This window comes from Capsicum annuum, chromosome 10 (assembly GCF_002878395.1).
Source record: "Capsicum annuum cultivar UCD-10X-F1 chromosome 10, UCD10Xv1.1, whole genome shotgun sequence".
NCBI lineage: Eukaryota > Viridiplantae > Streptophyta > Magnoliopsida > Solanales > Solanaceae > Capsicum > Capsicum annuum.
Genome location: NC_061120.1, coordinates 89,116,638 through 89,138,930, shown reverse-complemented (window position 1 = coordinate 89,138,930; position 22,293 = coordinate 89,116,638). Strand labels below are relative to the sequence as shown.

Sequence of the window (22,293 nt, the reverse complement as noted above, 5' to 3'; positions counted from 1 at the left end):
TTCCATACGTAAATTATATCCCTTAATTCCCAAAGCTTTAGCCTTATAGACTATTTTTCTTATTTCATATTTCACCTTCTCATTTATGTTGTAATATCCTATTTTGGCCCGTTCGTTCTTAGATATTGTGTACCTCAACTAAGGAAAATTGCCTAAGTTAAGTGTGGCTATCATATGGGTGTGTGATGTAAAGTGTGTATCTAAAAGGGTAAAATGCGAGAAAAATTTATTAGGGCTAGGTATGGTAGCAAAAGAAAAGAAAAAATGTGAAAAGTGAAAAAGAAAGAACAAAAGGCCGCACCTAGCCTGAATGTGTAATAAAGAATAAAAAGGGAGAAATAAGGATGGAATAAAAAGAAAGATGGTTAATGAGTGGACCCCCAATGTTAGTGTAGTGCAAAGGAGGCATAGTCACTTGATATCTATATGTACCATACCAGTCACCCAAGTCTACATTACAAGATGAGAAAAGTCCTATTATGATCCTAACTTGACTGTTTGAATGCTAAGGCAAATAAAATAAGGGCAAGCTTGTGGTGTTTGACATATATTGATTAGAACTTCTCTTTTGAGTATGAGTGTCTCTTGATTGTCCCTGTATTAAAATGCATTATTTCATATGAGTGAGTGGGATTTCATTGTTGTGATGACACATAAGTTATATTGCTGGCTGTTTACTTATTTTATGTAGTGTAACTTGTATATACATGCATAATTGTGTGTTTCTAATGTAATTTCATACATATATCCCCTTGTGACACATTATTGTGCTTTATGTTTATGTACAGTTGGTTTTGAAAAGTTGGAATAAGAGAGGTTATTATGGTATGAATTTATAGTATTGATTGACTGTCTTGGATAGCTTAGATTCTCCTAGTTAAGCATGGTTTTTTTTGTTGGGTTGTGATTCCAGTAGATATGCAAACATTCAAAGATGAGTGATTTGAGGTAGATTTATACACCTCAGTGTTGTTATCCAGGCTTATTTAGTCTTATTTTTAGGATTACTCGTGTGCTTAATATGTTAGGAATGATATAATTGAGCATCTAAGTGTTTAAGTACTTGATTACAATGTTTAAAGTGTCTTTCAAACAATTTTGTACTCAATTTGGTCACTTAGAGTTCAAATGAGAAAACTAGTGTTACTAGCTTGAGCTAGGTGTTGTTCTAGTTGATCTCGTTGAATTCTAGTGTGTCTAATGGGTTCCTAAGGTTATTATTGTATAATTACGTGTAGAAACACATGTTTATATTATTCAACTTTCAATTGGATCAAGCCTAGACTCGAACAAGAAGTTAAAGATCAAAAAGGTCAAAACTAGTTCTTAGCTTAAGTTTCTAGTTCGTTGTCCATGATATTATGTTGTTTTGAGCTTTAATTTGTGGTGTTTGATGCTATAGGATACTTGGTGAGATGATTTTTATGATATATGTTTGACACACGAGATGGAACTCAAGTCGAAACAACAACACAAGGCTTGGGATGCAAGGACAAGTGCACGAAACAAGTTTAAAAGTAAAATTAAGGTTGCAAATGCATGGGGTGTCGCAGACCTTGATCCATGCCATGAGAGGGATGTTGCAGACATGGAGATATCTTAAAATATGAATTTCCAGTTTTTCACCATGATTAGGCCACATAGCACACCCTAGACCATGGAATAAGAGGAGTGACGCAGACCCTAATCCAAAAACGGCCAACTTGTCCTCCTATATATAGAACACTTGAACTTGATGTTAGACACCTTGGATGACTTTGAAACTTTGAGGGAGGCTGAAAATACCTCAATTAGGGTTTTTCTTCTTTTCCTTTAGTTTATTTATGAATTTTATCTTGTATTCGTCTATGGTGATTATGACTATGTCCATGAGTGGCTAAACACCCTTGTTCTGGGGTAGAGACCGAAACTATGATTACACTTTGATATTCATAGAATAGTTTATTTTTGAATTATCATATAGGTTATTCTTTATCTCCCGTGCTTACTATTTTGATAACTGTCCACCATTAAAATACACCTATATTCCTTTGTGAATCCAAGAGAGGAATCATAGGTTCGATCAAAGAGTTTAAGGAGCAAGTTTCTTATTATTTTATAAAACAAAGGATTGAAATTAGAGTCTAGGATAGAGATATACCAAGAAGCTTTGTTTGGTTCACTTTCAGGATGATATCTTAATGTATTTAAATAGATCATTGCATCCCCTCTCAATGATATGGTTGTAATGTCCATTTAGGTAGAACATTAGAGGATCGAGAGACCATGATCATACTCTAAACCCTGTGAATCAATATCCCGATAAGAAACTAAACTATGATAAGAATAGAGATTTGTTAGATTTCTAAAAGTGTCTTAACCCTGGAATCCTCACCCATATTGCTTTCAACTTTTCTTAAGTTGCTATTGCCAACTCTGTTATTTATTTATTAATTAGATTATTACTTTATTCTTCAAACTAATCTTGATCCTTCGAAATACTTAATGCATTATTTTTGAAACTAAAGTTAGTATAATTGCTAGTTAAGTAGTCCTTGTGGGTACAATATCCGACTCTCTGAGTCCCTATATTACTTGTACGATTGTGTGCACTTATATGTGGATAGACTGCTACATGTTTTTGGCGACATTGTCGGAGACTCAAATAATTAATAATTTTCTAAATTTTTGTTTTTTGATAATAAGTTAAAATATTAATGAATTGATCTTAGTGGATGACTTTTGTAGGACTAGCGATGTACCATACTTGCAAGAGATAGAGAGTTGGTAGAGCCTTATTCAGAACCAGAACAAGCATTTCATCAAAGGCGAAGATCTCACTATCTAATTTAGAAAGTTCAAATGGCCGAGGAAATACATCCTAATCTTATTGATCCAAACGTGGCACATGCTCTGCACCGGTGATTTTAGCTGCTCCGTTAGCAATCCTACTTATGAACCATTCTACTAATTGCATTCGAAAGCCAAAGGCGGGTCGTTGGTTTGAATTGAAGAAAAATACGGTACAACTACTATGTTCGAGTTGACAATTTGCAGGGTTATCACATGAAGACCCATAGTAGCATATACAAAATTTCTTGGAAATTAGTGATACTAATATTCCTAATGGGCTATCTACTGATAATGTCAGACTGACTCTCTTATCCTTTTTTCTAATTAGGGAAGCGAATAGGTAGTTATATGCGGAACAAGTAAACTTCATCAATTCCTGGGATAATCTGGATAGGAAGTTCCTTATTTGACTTTTTCCATCTGGGAAGCTAACTTATTTGAGAAGCGATATTCTAAGTTTCAGGCAGAAAAAAAGAGAAATTCTTTACCAAACTTAGGAAAGATTTAGAGGTATGCTTATAAATTGCCCTCACCACCATCAGTTTAAAAATGTACTGGTTCATACTTTCATAGAAGGTCTTGAGACAATCAGCAAGATTCTCTTGGATTTAGTAGCAAGTTGGCAAGATCTTAAGAAGACGTATGATGTATTATATACACTACTGAATTGGATTTCACAAAGGAATCCTAAGGGGCATACTAACTCAAGAAGTGCTCCAAAGAAGGCTGCAGGTATATTAGAGGTGGACCAGTTTACTGTTATATAAGCTTAGATTGCTGCACTACAAAATTAGTTAACTAATCAACTCAGTAAAATAAAATTGGGGGTTACATAACCTGAAGCAACAGATATCCCACTACAAGGATTTGTGCATGATTACATTGATTGAAAAGGATAAGTGTGTGGTGTTGGAGTTTATTCCACTAAAGACCTCTTTAGAATTCCTTATTGAGCTTCTTGAGCCACAAATACCCCAGCCCAAACTGATACTGATTGATGAGCCTGAAGAAGCTATTGTTAAGAGAGTTGTTGACCTTGAGTGTTCACACTTAAGAGGTAAGAAACGAATAATAAGATGGCCTCCAAGTAAGAGGAAAAGGATGATAGAAAATGGTAAAATATCATACGGGTTGTGCCGCGACACTAAATCAGGTGCTACTTGGGAGGCAACCCAAGTTAAGGTAGGTTTTATTTTAAGTATTTTTAGTTTTTACTTCACTGATTTTTTTGTTGAGTCACAGGTTGATGGGAAGTTAGAGTACTAGAAATTCTGACCTAAGAAGCATAACGAAGACTCGGTGTGGGGTTCTAAGGACCCTCTTGATGTATAAAGATGATAGTTGTTAGGCCTAAACGTTTTAGGAAGTATTTCTATCTCTACATTTGAGTATACTTTTGGGATAAAGTAGATTTTTAAGTGTGGCGTTGGAAGATTCCCATTTTTAGGAGTAATTCTCAAAAAATGTGTGGGATATTCTTATTGGTGCTATATTAAATTGCATGATACATGTTTTTTTGTTTTAAATAGGCATGTTTATTGTGTGAATTTCTACTTTTGAGACTCCTAGGCTCATGATTATGACTCGTGTTAGCTTAATGTTGAATCAATGTGATTGTTTGGTTGAGAGTCAATAATGATCCTAGTTGAGTCGAGCATGTGCCATGTGTATGTGAGGTTTTGTGTATTCTTTTTTATACTTGATATATAGAACTAGTCTGGTGTGTGTGAAAAGTGAAATAAGGAGTGTGGGTTTAGGAGATGATATAAGCATTTCCTTGATAGCTATGTTTCATACCCTATTTTACCTATCCTTGTGCATCATCCTAGTTAATCCTATTGATCTTGTATATTATTTTATTTGGCAGCTTCATTTGTAGCCTGTACCCCCTTCTTTGATAAACCTTAATTTGATCCAAATCTCCTAAGTGCTTTAGTGTAAAATCTAATTAAGTTAAGGGTTTTGAAATTCAAGTAGGAGAAAGGTAAAAGTAAAGCCCCAAAGTAATAGTCATTGGTGTCTACAATTAATGTGTTGTGGTTGGGAGTTAGAGAAATTTGTGCTAATGAAATTCCTACTTTTAGCCCAGTAGTGTTACAATGAACATATTTTGGCACTAGTCTTCCTTGGACATTATCCACCTCAATTAAGGCAAATCACTTAAGTTAAGGGGTGGTTATCATAGGGGTGCATAACGTAAAGTGTGTATGAAGAAGGGTAAAATTGAATCATGAATTAAAAGACAATACTCCCACCATAGTGTATGTGAATAAGCTTAATGAAATGGGGTAAAACAATAGATATGGGTTGACAAAAGTTGTGGAAATTGGTTGTTAAAGGTGAATTGAATGAAAAGTGTGATGTATTAAAGTGCTTAGGGAAGATAGTCACTATTCTTGATCAAAATAGTTCCTACTCTTCCCTTAGCCAACACTAAAACCCTTAAAGACCTATTTGATCCTAAGTTTTATCATTCTGATATTAGTGGAGTAATACACTAAGAGGTCGTTTGGTTTGAAAGTAATCCAAGGGATAAGTAATCCCGGGATAAAATATAAAGATCAATTGAATGAGTGTTTGATTGGAGGGATCAATCAATGGTGGGATAACTTATCCCACCATTTATGCCATAGTTATGGGATAACTAATCCCATGTACATGGTGGGATAAGTTATCCCGGGTAATCTCGGGATAGCTAATCCCGGTATTAGTTATCCTGGGATAACAATTTCCCAACCAAACGACCCCTAATGTCAAGACTATGGTTCATCTTATTTAACTTGTTAATTCTTTGTGAGGGTGAGCATAATTTTATTCTTGTACCTAATTTCTAATAAATTGCATTTATGTCAGTGATCATGGGTAAATATCCTGTCGTGGGGGCACATGTTTGATGATAGTTGGGTGATTTGTATGATGTCTTTGATTGAACAATATGTATTGAGTTTGCCAACTAGGTTAGTCAATCCTAAGGCTAGGATATTTTGGAGTAGTATTCTTGAACTGTCAATTGTGTGTGTAACGTGCTTAGTGTAGGAACTTGCATTTTGTGTAGTAATTGTAGTACTAGATTGAATGTATTGGTTGTAGTAGAAGTTTTGAGTGACTACATCTTATGATTCTTAGAGTAAAGAGTTGTTCGAGGACAAACATGGCTTTAAGAGTGGAGTGATGATCTGAGGTGGATTTATACACCTTAGTGTTGTTATCCGGGCTTATTACGTCTTATTTTGAGGACTACTCATGCACTTAGTGTCTTAAGAATAATATAATTGAGCATCTAAGTGTTTAAGTTCTTGATTAGATTTTTTAAAGTGTCTCTAAATTAAGTTTGTACTCAATTTGGTCAGTAGGAGTTCAAATGAGAAAACTAGTGTTACTAGCTTGAGCTAGGTGTTGTTCTAGTTGATCTCAATGGATTCTACTATGTGTAATGGGTTCATAAGGTTATTATTGTATAATTACATGTTGAATCACGTGTTTATATTGTTCAAGTTTCAATTGGATCAAGCCTAGATTCCAACAAGAAGTTAAAGATCAAAAAAGCCAAAACAAGTTCTTAGCTTAAGTTTCTAGTTCGTTGTCCTTGATATAATGTTGTTTTGAGCTTTAATATATGGTTTTTTATTCTATAGGATACTTGGTGTGATTATTGTGCTGATATATGTATTATACACAAGCTGGAAATAAAGTTGAAATAACACCCCAAGGCTTGGGATGCAAGGACGAGTGCACAGGACAAGTTTAGAAGTAAAATTGAGGTTGCAAAAACATGGGGTGTCACGGACCTTGATCCATGCCATGAGAGGGATGTTGCAGACATGGATATATCTGAAAATATGACTTTCCATTGTGTCACCATGATGAGGACGCATTGCACACCCTAGTCCATGGATTAAGAGGAGTGATGCAGACCCTAATCCAAAAATGGCCAACTTGTCCTCCTATAAATAGAACACTTGAACTTGATGTTAGACACCTTGGATGACTTTGAGACTTTGAGGGAGGATGTAAAACACCTCAATTAGGGTTTTTATTCTTCTTCTTTAGTTTATTTATAGATTTTATCTTGTATTCATCTATGGTGATTATGACTATGTCCATGAGTGGCTAAACACCCTTGTTCTAGGGTAGCGGCCGAAACCATGATTACACTTTGATATTCATAGAGTAGTTTATTGTTGAATTATCATATGGGTTATTCTTTATCTCTTGTGCTTACTATTTTGATGATTGTCCACCATTAAAATACACCTATATTCCTTTATGAATCCAATAGGAGAATCATAGGTTCGATTGAAGATTTTAAGGAGCAAGGTTCTTATTATTTTATAAAATAAAATATTTGAATTGGCGTCTAGGATAGAGATATACCTAGAAGCCTTATTTGGTTCACTTTCAGGATGATATCTTAATGCATTTAAATAGATTATTGCATCCCCGCTCAATGATGTAGTTGTAATGTCCATTTAGGTAGAATATTAGAGGATAAAGAGACCATGATCATACTCTAAACCCTGTGAATCAATAACCCGATAATAAACTAATCTATGATAAGAATAGAGATTTGTAAAATTACTAAAAGTGTCTCAACCCTGGAATCCTTACCTATATTGCTTACAACTATGCTTACGTTGCTATTTCCATTCTTTTTATTTATTAATTAGATTATTACTTTAATCTTCAAAATAATCTTGATCCTTTGAAACACTTAATGCATTATTATCGAAACTAAAGTTAGTATAATTTCTAGTTAAGTAGTCCTTGTGAGTACGATATCAGACTCTCTGAGTCACTATATTACTTGTACGATCGTGTGCATTTGCGTGTGCAATAGACTGCAACAAGTTTTTTATGCCATTGTCGGGGACACAAATAATTAGGTATTTTCTAAATTTTTGTTTTTTTGATAATAAGTTTAAGTGTTAATGAATTAATCTTAGTGGTTGACTTTTGCAAGACTAGTGATATGCTAGTCTGGCAAGAGATAGAGAGTTAGTAGAGATTTATTCAGAACCAAAACAAGCATTTCATAAAAGGCAAAGATCTCACTATCCAATTCAGCAAGTTTAAATGGCCAATCAAATAGATCCTAATCTTATTGATCCAAATGTGGCACATGCTCCGCTCCGGTGATTTTAGCTGCTCCTGCTTAAGCATAAGCCAGAACTATTCATAAAATGGCAATCCCACTTACAAACCATGCTACTAATTGCATCCGTAAGCCAAAGGTTGATGGTCGATCTAAATTGAAGAAAAATATGTTAAAAATATTGTGTTCGAGTGGACAATTTTCAGGGTTGTCACATAAAGACCCACAACAACACATACAGACTTTCTTGGAAATCATTGACACCTATATTCCTACTGGGTATCTACTGATTATGTTAGACCGACTCTCTTCCACTTTTCTCTAATTAGGGAAGCGAAGAGGTGGTTATTTGCTGAACCCCCCAAACTCCATCACTTCCTAGGATGATCTGGCTTAGAATTTCCATATTCAATTCTTTCCATCTGGGAAGACAACATATTTGAGAAGTGAGATTTTGAGTTTCAGGCAAAAAAAGGAGAAAATCTTTACCAAGCTTGGGAAAGATCTAAGGGTATGCTTAGAAATTTTCCTTACCACCATCAGTTTAATAATGTACTAGTTCATACTTTTATAGAGGGTCTTGATCCAAACACTAAGATTCTTTTGGATTCAGCAGTAGGTTTGTAAGCTCTTGAGAAGACGTATGATGAATTATACACACTGCTGAATTGGATTTAACAAGGGAATCCTGAGTGGTATGTTGACTCAAGAGATGCTCCAATGAAGGTTGCAGGTGTATTGGAGGTAGACTAGTTTACTGGTATATCAGCTTAGATTACTACACTACAAAATCATATAACTAATCAGCTCAGCAAAATAAATTGGGGGTTACACAGCCTGCAATAATAGTTATCCCACTACAAATATTTATGCATGATTACAGTGATTGAAGGGGATAAGTCTAGAGTGGTGGAGTTTATTTCACTAAATACCTCTTCAAACTTCCTCATTGAACTTCCAAAGCCATAAATACCCCAACCCAAACTAATAAAGACTGATGAACCTAAAAAGGCTATTGTTACGAGAGTTACTAACCTTGAGAGTTCACATTCAAGGGGTAAGTAATGAATAAGAATATGGCGTCCAAGTAGGAGTAAAAGGATGATAGAAGATAGTAAAGTATTATATGGGTTATGCTGTGACACTAAATCAGGCTCTACTTGGGAGGTAACCCAAGTTAAGTTAGATTATATTTTAAGTATTTTTAGTTTTTACTTCACTGGTTTTTTGTTGAGTCACAGGTTGATGGAAAGTTTGAGTATTGAAAAATATGAGCTATAGAGGATAGTGAAGACTGAGTGAGGGGTCCTAAGGACCCTTTTGATGTATAAAGATGCTACTAGCTAGGCCTAGAGGCCTCAGAGAGTATTTCTATCTTTTGAATATACTTTGGGAACAAAGTAGATCTTTAAGTGTGGGGTATGGAAATTCCCATTTTTAGGAGTAATTCTTAAAAAAAATTATGGGATATTCGTGTTGGTTCTATATTTGATTGCATGACGCATGTGTTTTGGTTGTAAATAGGTATGTTTATTGTGTGAATTACTACTTTTGAGACCCCTAGGCTCATGATTATGACTCGTGTTGACTTAATGTTGATTTCATGTGATTGTTTGGTTGAGAGTCTATAATGATCCTAGTTGAGTTGAGCATGTTCTATGTGTGTAAGAAGTTTTATGTATTCCATGTTATACTTGATGTCTAGAACTTTCCTGGTGTGTGTGAAAGGTGAAATAAAGAGTATGATTTTAGGAGATGATATAAGCATTTCCTTGATAGATATATTGCATACCCTCTTTTACCTACCCGTGTACATTATCCTAGTCCACCCCATTGAGACATTAGATTATTTTCTTTGGCATCTTCATATGTATCATAAATCCCTTTCTTTGATAGACCTTAATTTGATCCAAAGCTCCTAAGTGTTTTAGTGTAAATGTTAATTAAGTTAAGGATTTTGAAATTTAAGTAGGAGAAAGGTAAAAGTAAAGCCCTAAAGTAATATTTATTGGTGTATACAATTGATGTATTGTGGTTGGGAGTTAGAGAAATTTGTGGTATAGAAATTCCTATTTTTAGCCCAGTAGTGTTACAATAAACCTGTTTTGGCACTGGTCCTCCTTGGACATTGTCTACCTCAACTAAGGCAAATCTCTTAAGTTAAGGGTGGCTATCATAGGGGAGCATTATGTAAAATAGGTATGAAGAAGGGTGAAATTGAATTATGAATTCATATACACTACTCCCACCATAGTGTATGTGAATAAGCTTAATGAGATGGGTCAAAACAAAAGATAGGGGTAGACAAAAGTGGTGGAAATTGGTTGTTAATGGTGAAATGAATGAAATGTGTAATGTATTAAAGCATTTAGGGAATAAAGTCATTATTGTTGATCAAAATAGTTCCTACTCTCCCCTTAGCCTACACTACAACCCTTAATGACCTATTTGATCCTAAGCTTCAATATTTTGATATTAGTGGATTACTACACTAAGGGAAATCCTATGGTTCATCTTGTGTAACTTGTGAATTCTTTATGAAAGTGAGCATAATTTTATTCTTGTACTTAATTTGTTATAAATTGCCATTATATGAGTGATTATGGGTAACTCTCCTCTTGTAAGGGCACATGTTTGATGATAATTTGGTGATTTGTATGGTGTCTTTGATTGAACAATATGTATGAGTTTGCCAACTAGGTGAGTCAATTCTTAAGGCTAGGATGTTTTGGAGTAGTATTTTTGAACTATCAATTATGTTTGTAACATGCTTAGTGTAGGAACTTGCATTTTGTGTAGTCATTATAGTACCAGCTTGAGTTCATTGCTTGTAGTAGAAGTTTGAAGTCACCACATCTTATGATGCTTGGAGTAAAGATTTGTTCGAGGATTAGCATAGATTTAAGTGTGGGGTGAGGATCTGAGGTGGATTTTTGTACCTTTGTGTTGTTATCCAAGCTTATTTTACCTTATTTTGAGGATTAATCTTGTGCTTAATGTGATAAGAATGATATAATTAATCATCTAAGTGTTTAAGTTCTTTATTACATTGTTTAAAATGTCTTTCAAACAAGTTTGTACTCAATTTGGTCACTTAAAGTTCAAATGCGAAAACTAGTGTTACTAGCATGAGCTAGGTGTTGCTCTAGTTGATCTCAATGAATTCTAGTGTGTATAATGGGTTCCTAATGTTATTATTGCATAATTACATGTTGAAAATTTATTTATATTTTTTAATAATCAATTTGATCAAGCGTAGTCGAACAAGAAGGTAAAGATCAAAAAGGGCAACTAGTTCTTAACTTAAGCTTCTATTTTGTTGTCCTTGATATTATGTGGTTTTGGCCTCTAATCCATCATGTTTGATTCTATATGATTCTAGGTGAGTTGATTTTGATGATATATGGATGATATAAAAGCTGTAAATCATGTCTAAACACCACCACGAGGCTTGGTATTCAAGGACAAGTGCATAATACAAGTTTAGAAGGAAAATTGAGGTCGTAAATACATGGGTCATCGCGGACCTTGTTCTATTCCATGAGAGGGGCATCACGTACATGGATATGGATTAAAATATTACTTTCCATAGTGTCACTACAATTAGTCTGTGTCGCACACCCTTGTCCATGGAATAAGAGGGGCGACGCGAACCCTAATCCAAAAAGGGTCAACTTGTCCCTCTATAAATAAGACACTTGAACTTGATGTTAGACACCTCAGATGACTTTGAAACTTTAAGGGAGACTGGAAAACACCTCAATTAGGGTTTTTATACTTTTAATTTAGTTTATTTATTGATTTAGTCATGTATTCATCTGTGGTGTTATGACTATGTCCATTAGTAGCTAAACGCCCTTGTTCTGGGTTGAGGTCGAAAACATGATTACACTTTGATATTCATAGAGTAATTTATTATTGCATTATTATATGGGTTTTTATTAATATCTTGTTCTTACTATTTTCATGATTTACCACCATTAAAATACACCTATATTCCTTTATGAATCCCAGAGGAGAATCACAGGTTAGATCAAAGAGTTTAAGGAGCAAGGTTCTTATTCTTTTATAAAATAAAGGATTTGAATTAGCATCTAGGATAGAGATATAACTAGAAGCCTTGTTTGGTTCACTATCAAGATGATATCTTAATGCATTTAAATGTATTATTGCATCCCACTCAACGATGTAGTTGTAATGTCCATTTAGATAGAAGATTAGAAGATCGAGAGACCATGATCATACTCTAAACCTTGTGAATCAATAACCTGATAATCAACTAAACTACGATAAAAATAGATATTTGTAAGATTGTTAAAAGTGTCCCAACCATAGAATCCTCACTCATATTGTTTACAACTTTTCTTACGTTGCTATTTTCATACTTTATTATTTCTTTATTAGTTTGATTATTATTTAAATCTTCAAAATCATCTTGCTCCTTCGAAACACTTAATGCATTATTGTCGAAACTAAAGTTACTAGAATTACTAGTTAAGTAGTCCTCGTGGGTATGATATCCAACTTTTAGAGTTACTATATTACCTGTATGATTGAGTGCACTTTCATGTTTGATAGACCGCAACATTAAGGACGTCGATGTTTTATAGAAATATAGCACATTCGATGCTTAAAACGAGGAAAATATGCAAGTTTCTTAGGTTTCTTTCTCTGATATGATGTATTTTGGGTATTTTTTGTAGGAAACTAGGTTTTGGTTGCTAAGTTCAAGAAAAAGATGAAAAATGGAGTTTTTGGCTACTTACTTGATTATTTTTGGGCATTTGTGGCACTTACCGGATGTACTTGACCAAAGCATGTGCTAAAACTTGATGTTTTGAAGGTTGCTTGCAAGAATAAGAAGGCCTGGCACTTACCTATGTCCACATGTGGAATGCATATAGGACTTGTGGTCCACATATGACTAAGGTAACTACCAGAAATGAAGATACAGAGCGTGAAAGAGCTTAAAAAAAACTTCTAGCACTTACTGGTGACGCCCAAGCTACACCACCACTCTGAAGATGATGCGGTTGTTGCCAAATATAGTAACCCAACAAAGGTTGGGGTTGAGTCCCAAGGGAATAGGTGGAACCATGGATCTCAGTTACTGTAATCAATGGGCAAAACTGAAAAAGTAAATGGGTTGTTTTGAGTATCAATGTCGAACAAAAAAGGACAAAAAAGGTCGGTGGCTACATGTGGCTCTATAAAATAATTCAAATAAGTTCGTCCCTAAAATACGATGGTTGGGCACCATACTCAACTTCTTCTTGAACCTAAACCAAGCCTCATACATGCATTTTTTCATAGTTTTAAGCTTCCAAAACCTAGTTTCTTCCAAAACATACCTAAAACGCATCATATCTAATTAAAAACCTAAGAAACTTGTATTTTTTCATAGTTTTAAGCCTAGATAGTGCTATATTTATATAGCACATCAACAACCCTCAACTTAGAACGTTTGCATCTCCTCAGGAACAAAACACAACAAGCCAAAACAACACAAAACACGACGTTTAACTAGGAAATTCTAAGATTTTCAAGGAAGTCAATCAACACTTTAGCTTAAATTGCAACACCTCCTCCTATCTTTACTTTTCAAAATCAGTTGTGTATGAACATGAAGCACAAGATCAAGATATGACATTACATTAGCAATATATATCCATGCATATGTACAAGTTACACTATTAAACAATGTAGACAGCTAGTAATATGACTCATGTTCCCTCACAACAAAGGTGTCTCCCTAACTCATATTAAATAATGCATGTCAATGTAGGGATAGTCAAGAGACACTAACACTTAGAAAAGAAGTTCCAATCAATGTTCATAAAATACCGTAGGTTTGCCCTTATTTTCTTTACCTTAGCATTCAGAAAATCATGTTAGGATCACTATAGCACATTTCACAACTTTTAATATAGGCTTGGGGGCTGGTACGGTACATATGGATACATCAAGTGATTAAGCATCCTTGGCACTAAACTAACCTTGGGGTATCACTTATTAGCCAATTTTTTCACTTTATTTCACCTTTTTTTATTCTTTATTTCATGTTCAGGTTGGGTGTGGTTTTTTATTCTTTCTTTTTTCATTTTTTCTCATTTTTTCTTTTCTTTTGATACCACACCCATCCCTTCTAACTTTTTCTTTTATTTAACCCTTCTACATACCCAATTTATAGCACACCCCCCCTATGATAGCCATCCTAAACTTAGGCAATTTACCTGAGTTTAGGTGCACAATGTCTAAGGAGGGCCAGGGACAAAACAGGTTATTCCAACACAATATGAAGGTGAATAGTGAAACAAGAAAAACATGTTATAGGCTCAAAATAGGGATCAATACTATTTCACCGAGGGGAGGTTATTTAGGCTAAAAGTGGACTAAAATCAAAATGTCTTATTATCCTTTCCTAACCGACTATCCTTTAACCTAGTCAAGAGTAAGCGGGTAAGTTCTGAATTCAACACACAAAGGGAACTAAGTAGCATGTCACACACACATAGCACATAGTAAATATTACAAACTACTACTTATCTGATTCATGCAATTGTTAGAAAGTGATTATCATGTCCCTAATGTTAATGCCATAACAAGATCTACAATGCTCACCCATATATACATTCACACAATTCTAAAATTTTAGAGGGGTATCATTTTTCTCAAAAATCAATCAAAAATATGAGAACTACCCTAAATACTTAAAAATTTCCTAATTACACAAAACAAAATACAATATGACACAAATTAACCTTGACATGTGGATTCTACAACCATACCATGGCCGACAAGAAAAGAAGAACCATAATCAAAACCCACGAAGGATATGGTATACCCCACCCCCAACAAAAAATTATGCATTATCCCCAATTTGCTACAATAATATAAAAGAAAGGGAATGAGGACAAACCTGGGATGCACTAACTGTTCGTATCATAATTTTCCCCATATAGGGGTATATCTACTAATGGAGGCCATGGTACTAGTGGTTTGCTACGAGAGGATGCACCCTCAAGTATCTTAACTTTCCTCTTCCTATCAATAAATGCAGTCTCTATACAACCATGGGTGGCCCTTTTCAGGGGTTGCTCATATGGCATAACTGGATTCTGCAGGACCTCTTTCAGCCTCTCTTGGTCCCAACTATAGGGACCATCTAATCATCCTTCACAAATAAATCAGAGTGTGAGGAACCTCATAGCTCTGACATCATAGCCCAGTGTGCAGGCTACAGTCTAGCCTCAACTGTCACTAGTGTAGTCTGAACCCATTATCGGATTTGCTCATAGAGTGTCGCCACCTCAGTCTTAATAATCGGTAGCCAAGTATATCAACACCTGGTATATTTAGTACACTGGTCTAAGAAATAACATCCTCATCAATAGTGTCAATCATGGACACCACTTATATATTATATGGCTTCTGCACTGCCATACATATATCAAAAACTACTTGCGCATCATTTGGTTTGAAAGTAATCTCCCCTAATTCCATATCAATCAAAACCCTACCAGTGGATAGGAAGGGTCTACCTAATATAATGGGGTCCTGAAAATCCACTTCACAATCAAGAACTATGAAATCAGTAGGGAACATAAAGGATGTCACCCTTACTTTTACGTTACATAAAACACCCATTGGTTTTTTTATACATGAGTCAACCAATAATAACTTTATGGAGGTAGGTTTGAGTTCCCCCATTTTTAACAACTTGTACACTACCAGAGGCATCACATTTACTCCTGATCCCAAGTCACATAAAGCCTGTTTGACATTAAAAGGCCCAATAGAACATGAAGTAAAGACTACTTTGGGGTTCTTCTTCTTTTCTACTAGCGGTAAGAAAGGGGTCGCACCATAAATGTGCATATGATCATTGCGCTCTATGACCCAATCCTCACCACTATCATACATAAAATCATCATCACCCCATGGAGACTTCTGAAAATCTGCCTCTGATGTCTTAGTGCTATTAATATTTAACTCTTTAATAGTAGGTACAGGGGGATCATCAGTGGTGGCTCCACAATTAGTGGTGATAACTAAACAATGACTGATGTTTAAAGTTTTCTGCACCATGCAACTTGAGAGGGCACCTGGATGCCTGTGATGCGAAGTGGTAGACATCTGCCCAAACTGATGTTCTAACTGCTTGATAGCCATTACATGAGACTCAAACTTCTAAGTCAAAACATGAAATATCAGCCTTGATCTCCTTAAGAATAGTCTCCTAACTTTGTTTCCTTGTTACCAATTTGGTCAACATTTCTTCCATTCATAATTATATATTTCGTCTGCCATGTAAAATATATTGATCTCACTTCTCCTTGTATCATCTTTTCATCTCTATTCATAGTCTATATCCCTACTACGGTCTATGTATCTATCATAATAGTTCCAACCTTGGTTTCCTTATCCTTAAGCTCAAAAACCCTCCAACTAATGATCCAAATACCTCAACTCCTTATCTAATTCAGACTCATAAGCTTTGGAAGTTGCACCGTATATTCCTACTGCATAAACTTTCTTATAAGTCATAGTTTCAAACTACTTTGCCAACAACCCAAGATCAATCCTCGGTATCATAATATCTTGCACTGCAAAATCATCAGATACTCCCTGGTCCTCAGAAACTCCAATGGCATAAGTTGCAGAACCCCTCTCTACCTCCTGAATTTGTCGTCCTCAAGTTACTGAGAGAGATCTAGTCTAGATTGTAAGAAGTTACCACCCATCATAATCTCGTAAGAGATCTTCCAAAGATAGTATCTTCCATAGATCTGTAACTAATGGTCAAGGCTCTAAACAACAACTCCAATAAGTTTGTCCCTGAATCCCGATGGTTGGGCACCATATTCAACTTTTTCTTGAACCTGAACCAATCCTCTTACATGTACTCAGACTAAAGTTGCCTAAATAATAAATCTTTTCCTTAAGCTGCAACATCCTAGATGAAGGAAAAAATTGCTTCAAGAATTTCCTGCGCAACTCATTCCATGTGGTGATAGATACTCTTGGAAGCTCCCCTAGCCATAAAGATATTTCTCCTGTAAGCGAGAAGTGGAACAACCTTAGTTTAATTTCTTCCTAATTTACCCTTGGAATAGAATATGAACTGTAGATCTCAATAAAATTTGCAAGGTGCATATTTGCATTATCTGCAGGCAAACCTGCAAACACACCCTTTAGATTTAAGAGCTGGATCATTGAGCTTGTTATGTCAAACTTTATGCCTGGGGGTAAGGCATGAGGGATAAAGGTTACAGTCTCTATCGGCTTAACATATCTTAGATCTTTTTCATTAAGTACATATTGATGCACATACTAATATGTTGGGATAACTTGAACATGAGCACCTCTATCTCCCATTTTGATTTTCACTGAGTGCTACTCGGCAGTCGTCTTCTTGTCTTTGCTCAACTAGCTTTGCCTCCCTAGCTATCCACTAAGATTTTTTGTTGCCCTCCTCTTGCTTTCAGCTTAAGCTAAAAGATCACTAGTCTATCTATCAATAATATCATATACTTCTTCGAGATGAGGGGGAGGCACATCTTCATGAACCGCTTAATAAATATCATTTCTTTTCTATTTCATTATCTTACAAGGTGTTTGTAGGATCCTCTCTAGATTCAGATTCACAAGACTAAGGGATTTCCTAGACTCCATGTGTGAGGCATACACCGGCGTATACCCAACTAAGAACAACAATAAAATCAAAAACCCAAAAACTGTACTAACTTGAATTCACAAATCAACACTATTCCCAAGAAACAACACCAAAATTTGGTAATGTCTAAGCTATAACTCGACTCAAAATATGATGCAGTCGCTGACAAATATAGTAACCCAAAAAAGGTTGGGGTTGAGTCCCAAGGGAATGTGTGGAATTATGGCTCTCGGCTATTGCAATCAACGGGCAGAATTGGAAAAGTAAATGGGGGTTTTGAGTATCAATGTCAAACTACTAGAAAATATCAACTTTTGTTGTATTCAGTCATAGGTAAACACTAGGATTGTGTTCACCCTAACTTCTAAGCTACGTAGGCTTATCGTTCTTTGTTGCACCAACCCGATACCTTGCGTGCAAAATTGATAATTTATTTACCTTTTATTGTCTTTTGGACGAGCGGAAGGATTTCACCATTTACCTTTTGTGTCTCAAGATATCACTATACTAACCCTTATCTTGATCTCAGTTAACTATTACCTTTTGAGTCTCTAGTTATTATATGAAATCTAACCATCTTACTTATATAAAACCTAGTAGTGTGGATCAATAGTTAAAATCCAAATTAGTGTTGTCATTATCTTTTCCTAGTCACTACTCCTCTTTTGGAGTAAGTAGCAATAATCTAAAGGGGTCCTAACATTTACAACAACTAAGATAACAATTAAAGTAAAGATAATACAATACATGCAAGGGTATCAATTTAGAACAACAATAGCACTTCCCCTACTTTATCCATCCGCTAAGGTTTCCACAACCATAGCTAAGGGTTTTTAGCCAATCATTCTTGTGAAGTGATTAACAACATTCATGATTAAAAGCATAAGATGAAATCACAATAATCACCAGCAAAAACCCAAAACCATAACGGAATTAATCAACCAAAATTAATATAGGAGAATTCCAAGACCAAAATTGAATTTCAGAATCAAAATATGTTGGCGAGTATCAAGAGTGCGTAACTTCTACTAATAACACATAATGGGTATTTATAGTACATGAGGAAATCCTAAAATAAAAACCTGAACAAAAAAGGACAAAAACGGGTCAAGGGCTATATGTGGTATCCACATGAGGCCTGTCCTTGGGCGCATGTAGTACATGCAGCCTGAGGCTGGGCACATATGTCCACCGCATGTGCTCAGATAAAAAATTCTTGTAGGTCTACTCTCGGTATTTTGGACTTCTAATGCTTTCTTTGCCCACATGCGGTCTGCATGTAGACTAAGTAAGTGGAAAAGTCCCCACCATCTGATAGATAATTGAATTAGCTTTACAACGATACCATTTTTTTCTTAATCCAATATCGTGGTGAAAAGTTATGACCAATTACTGAAGCACTGTAAACTCTCAAGATCCACAAGTGCCATATATGGTCCACTTGAAACCAAGCTTCAAATCTTTAACTTTCATCACATGTACTAGTCACGTACAATCCAGAAAGTGTCACGAATACCCAAGATTGATCACATAAATAGCTAAAAACACCATATTTTCACCTTTTTCAGGAACTTAGCATCCAAAACCTAGTTTTCTAAAAAAATATAGCCAAAATGCATCATATCTAACCAAACAACCTAAGAAACTTGCATTTTTTCATAGTTTTAAGCATCAAAAGTGTTATATTTCAATAGCACATCACATGCCTATGTCTACATGCGAACCACATAGAGTACATATAGATCGCATGTGATTAGGGTAAGTACCAAAAGTCAAAAATCCTGAGAATGAACAATGCAGAAATTTTTCTGACACTTACCTCGATCTACATCCAGATTGCATGTGGTACTTCCGCCCACTGGCAGATTGCATGTGGCCAAAGTAAGTTGCTACAGACTATTTTGTCCTTTTTTATTCGGGCTTTTATTTTTACGGTTTTCTCATGAACTATAAATACCCTTTATTTATTTTTAGTAGAATTTACGCACTCTTGATACTTGCAAACATATTTTGATTCAAAGATCCAATTTTGGTCTCAGAATTCTCTTGCATTGATTTTGGTTGATATATTTTGTTGAAGTTTTGGGTTTTCAATTATGATTATTGTTATTATATCTTATTCTTTCAATTATGAGCATTGTTGGTTACTTTACAAGCATGAGAGGCTAAAAAGCCTTAGCTAAGTTATGGAAACCATGATGAATTGATGAAGTAGTGGAAGTGCTATGTTGTTCTAAATTGATACTAATGCATGTATTGTATTATGTTGTTCTAAATCGATACTAATGCATGTATTGCATTATCTTCATTTTAATAGCTATCTTAGCGGTTGCAAACATTAGGATCCCACCTAGATTATTGTTAATTCCTCCAAAAGAGAAGTAGTGACTAGGAAAAGATAATTACAATAGTAATTTGAAGTTTAACTATCAATCCACACTACTGGGTATTATCTAAGTAAGATGGTTAGTTGTCGTCTAATAAATTGTTACTCAAAAGGTAATAGTTAATTGGAATCTAATATATGGGTTAGTAAGGCAACATCCTGATGTGCTATAGATTATGAGGTCTTTTTGTTGGATTTGATCTGTTTTGGGTATGTTTTATAGAAAACCATTATTTGGATGATAGGTTCCTAAAGTTGGTGAAAAAAAGTAGTTTTTGGTTACATTAGGAGTTATTATGATGATTGAGATATTTTTTGACTTGATCGTGATCAAAACATGTTTGAGAATAAAAAAGAGTTGAAAAATTGACTCTCAACACCTACTAAGTTGACCCACGAACCGTAGGTACGCAAAGAGAGTACAAGAAGTCCAAAATCTCGAGAGCTGACTTGTAGGAAAATTACCATCTAGTACCTGCAATTAGTACCTGCACCCAAAAATAGGTTGTAGGAGGTACATAACTTATCTGTTCTACATGCATGGCATTAAGTTTATTCGACAATGCATGTAAACCTATAAATTTTAGATGCCAGGGGAAATAAAATCCTAGTGTTCACCCATAACTAATTTCAACCAGATTTCATATTGCTACTTGCTCGAGACTACTACAAACAAATTCCCCTATTTACTTCTAATACTTCCTGTAGACAACAACTTCTAATAACTTCAAACCATGTGCTCCTTTGGGATTTGACCTTAACTTTCATTGGGTTACTATATCTTGACAGCAATCATACCATCATCTAAAACGAGGTATTGCTTGGATCTCACAAGGAAATTGGTAAAGTTGCTGGGGAATACGATGTTGATTTGTGGATTGAAGTTGTTGTAATTTTGAGGTTTTTCATTTTGTTCTTAGTTGTACATACATCGGTTTATGCCTAGAACATGGAGTAAAGGTAATCCCTTACTCCTACTAATTTCAAAGAAGATCCTATAATCACATAGTGGGATGTTTGAAGCATCTAGGGACAATCTCCCTGAAGATGGAGTTTGAGATGTTGTTGAGAGACGGATAGTAGACCGTCGAGTAGTACTCAATCGAGTTTAGAATAGAAGTCAACCTCAAGAGGTCCTAGCAAGGAAGTTTGTTCAGCTATATGTTGATGATGAAGAAGATTTGGCATATGATGAGCCATCTGATAAAGGAACCATTATTCCTCCTGCCGTATCTCCTAATGTGAAGTTTAATATCTCTAGCGCTATGATCCAACTCTTATATTTAAAAGGCAAATTTACAGGGTTACCTAAAGATTACACAAACATGCACTTGACAAACTTTAATGAGATATGCATTTCATATACCATACCGAGGGTAGATCATGAGGCACTGAGACTGAGATTCTATACTTTGTCGCTTATTGGAAAAGCATTATTATGGCTTGGTGAACTGCCAAGAGGATCTATTACTTCATGGAAGGAGTTACGTAGATAGTAGTTGAACATGTTCTTTCCTCACTCCAGGGCATTGCAGCTCAGGGATAAGATTACTAATTTTAGGCAGCTAAACTCAGAATCTATGTACGACGCATGGTTCCAATTCATGAAGAGATTGAGCATGGTACCCAACCACTATATATCAGGGATAAGCTTGTTAGAGATATTCTATATAGCCTTGACTACTAATTCAAGAGAAATGGTGGATAATATATGTGAGGGACCCTTTATGATATTGCGATGGGAGATAACTTCGGGTATTATGCATCAGATCTTGTTAACTAACCAGGGGTGGAAAACTTAAGAGGTTGAGAGAGGTTCGGATATTTATGACATTGGAGCTCCCATTATACAGATAGTAGCGGAGGATACGGTAGCATATGAGATTTTAATATTATGGACAGAAATTGGTGAGTTGTTCAAGCACCAACCATAAATTAATCAAAAGTGCATAGATTAGGGGTATCTAAAGAGGAGAAGTGTGTGGATTGTCAGTTGGCGGGTTTCCAAGCCCAAAGGAAAAGAAATCAAGGTTGGAATAATCAGGATGAGAAGGATAAATAGATTCCACCTTGCATACATGAGATAGAGTCTAGAAGCTTGCTTAAATCAACTTAAAGCTGAAATTTCAAGATTAGCCCAAAAGGTGGCGTCACAAAAAAATACTATTAAGCAGTTGGAGCAGCAGCGTGGGCAAATATCTATCACTTTAGCGGAGAGATGTAAGTAGCGGTATGTGATGATAATGTATAGAGCCCTTAAAAACTTCTTAATTGTATGGCCATTGAGACGTGGAATGACTTCTCATC

At 35.3% G+C, this 22,293-nt stretch overlaps 2 non-coding genes across 2 annotated transcripts; both read right to left on the bottom strand.

Annotated features, from left to right (window-relative positions):
- Window positions 1-3,266: 3,266 nt before the first annotated feature.
- On the bottom strand, window positions 3,267-3,373 carry LOC124888287. The gene has a single exon (XR_007046415.1). It is a non-coding gene; the product is annotated as a small nucleolar RNA R71 (small nucleolar RNA).
- A 4,987-nt stretch (window positions 3,374-8,360) lies between these two features.
- On the bottom strand, window positions 8,361-8,466 carry LOC124888283. Its single transcript, XR_007046412.1, has one exon. It is a non-coding gene; the product is annotated as a small nucleolar RNA R71 (small nucleolar RNA).
- Window positions 8,467-22,293: the final 13,827 nt, after the last annotated feature.